Genomic DNA, 1,813 nt, shown 5'->3' on the forward strand with positions numbered 1-1,813 from the left:
GTGTTAAAATGTGCAAACCGTGGAAAAAATGTTCTTTGCCTACTGTGGGGTTTTTCCATTACAGATTTTTTTTAAAAAAATTATGCTCGAGAGTCACTGAAATAGCCAACCATTGGACATCTGGAAGACAAAACACATACAGGAAAATACAGCCGAGGGGGAAGATTCATGATAACAGGAAACATTAAACATGTCAAAACAAAGGAGGTAATAAGCTCAGCTAAGGTGAACAAGTTCACCCATCAGCTTAAGTTCCTGAGGAATCTTCAGAGACTGTTGAGGTGATGTCTCCTCTTCACTAACACCACAGCTCCCTCCCCACACATACAAAGGCAGCAGTAACCTTTTTAACCCTCTTTGTTACTTCAACCTTGCAAACGTTTCCCTATGTAACATACAAATGTCATTTGTACAGTGCAAGAGACAAAAGATATTCAGTTGTGCTTATGCTGAAATAATAGTTTGTCTGAATGTTGCATAAATTAAATGCGTGATTAGGAATATTTCATGATAATGAGTTGGAGGCAGAGGGTTCTTTCACACGTCACACTGTTATGAGAGCACAAGAACATAATTTAAGAACATGTGAACATGGGAAAAGCCTGACTGGATCAGACCAAAAGCCCATCTTGTCCACCATCCGGTTTCTCATCCATTGAACACCTGATGTCTACAGAAAGTCCATGAGCAGAACATGAAGGAAGTTGCTCTCTTATGTGTGGCTCCATAGCAACTAACATTGAGCAGCTCACAGACTCTAAAAATGGGAGGTCCCCTCTAGCCATCATCATGAATAGCAAGTGATAGGCCTTTCTTTCTCCATGAATTTAACTAATCCCCTTCTGAAGCCACCTAAGCTAGCGGCCATCATCACAACCTGTAGCAGTGAATTCCACATATTATGTGTTATGTGAAGAATTATGGGGGATTTATTCCATACTTAGCTGTAGGCATATAGTCTTGCTGCACAAGTGAGTACCCAAGTTGTTCAAGGATTCCAGTTGTGTAGAGTGCAGCACTATGCACATATGCCAGTCAGATACTGCCTTCCCACTGGTGCTGCTTACTTGCTTGGTGCCAAAAAGCACTTTATGGCACTTCTATGGTATCCAGCGCTGGCGCTGTGTCCGTAGCACTGGTGGAGCCCAATCATAGGATTATGGTTGGCAACCTTCAGTCTCGATAGACTATGGTATAAGCCTACACCACCTGGTATTCCCAAGCGGTCTCCCATCCAAGTACTAACCAGGCCTGACCCTGCTTAGCTTCCAAGATCAGACAAGATCAGGCATGTGCAGGGTAACAGTTGCTGGTTCTTAATGAAAAATACGTATATAAAGATGGTTGAGTGCCAGTGAACTGATTGACTGGCAGACTGACTGATGCATTCACTTAGTGGGGTATTCAAATTCTTAGGGTACTTCCCTATGAACTACAACCCTGAAATATGGTATAAATGTACTCCATCTAACTACCAGAAAAAAATCTGAAAATGGGGCATTTGTTCATCTCACCCTCAAAACAGGAAACTCAAAAGTTCTGTATGGAGGGTTAATTTGTGAGGGAACAAACTGAAGTGCACCAGCAAACCACACACCCCATGCCCATGTGCTCTCCAGCCATAATCCTGAGCCAATATGTATTTGGTGATATTCTGCAAAGGGCAGTGCCATATGTGGAAAGGGTTCCTTCACACAATGTATAACTTCTATTGGAGGTTGAGTTGCCAATTCTCCAGGATTGTCCTGGAATCTCCAGGAATTAGTACTGATCTATAGGCAACTACTGAAAGCAATCCTGGTGATTTTAATAA

The 1,813-nt window shown here is 42.3% G+C and overlaps 1 pseudogene; it reads right to left on the minus strand.

The window, feature by feature from the left end:
* Positions 1 to 1,197: 1,197 nt before the first annotated feature.
* On the minus strand, positions 1,198 to 1,314 carry LOC136637608 (5S ribosomal RNA; annotated as a pseudogene).
* Positions 1,315 to 1,813: the final 499 nt, after the last annotated feature.

The sequence above is a fragment of the Tiliqua scincoides genome, chromosome 1 (assembly GCF_035046505.1).
Source record: "Tiliqua scincoides isolate rTilSci1 chromosome 1, rTilSci1.hap2, whole genome shotgun sequence".
Classification (NCBI taxonomy): domain Eukaryota; kingdom Metazoa; phylum Chordata; class Lepidosauria; order Squamata; family Scincidae; genus Tiliqua; species Tiliqua scincoides.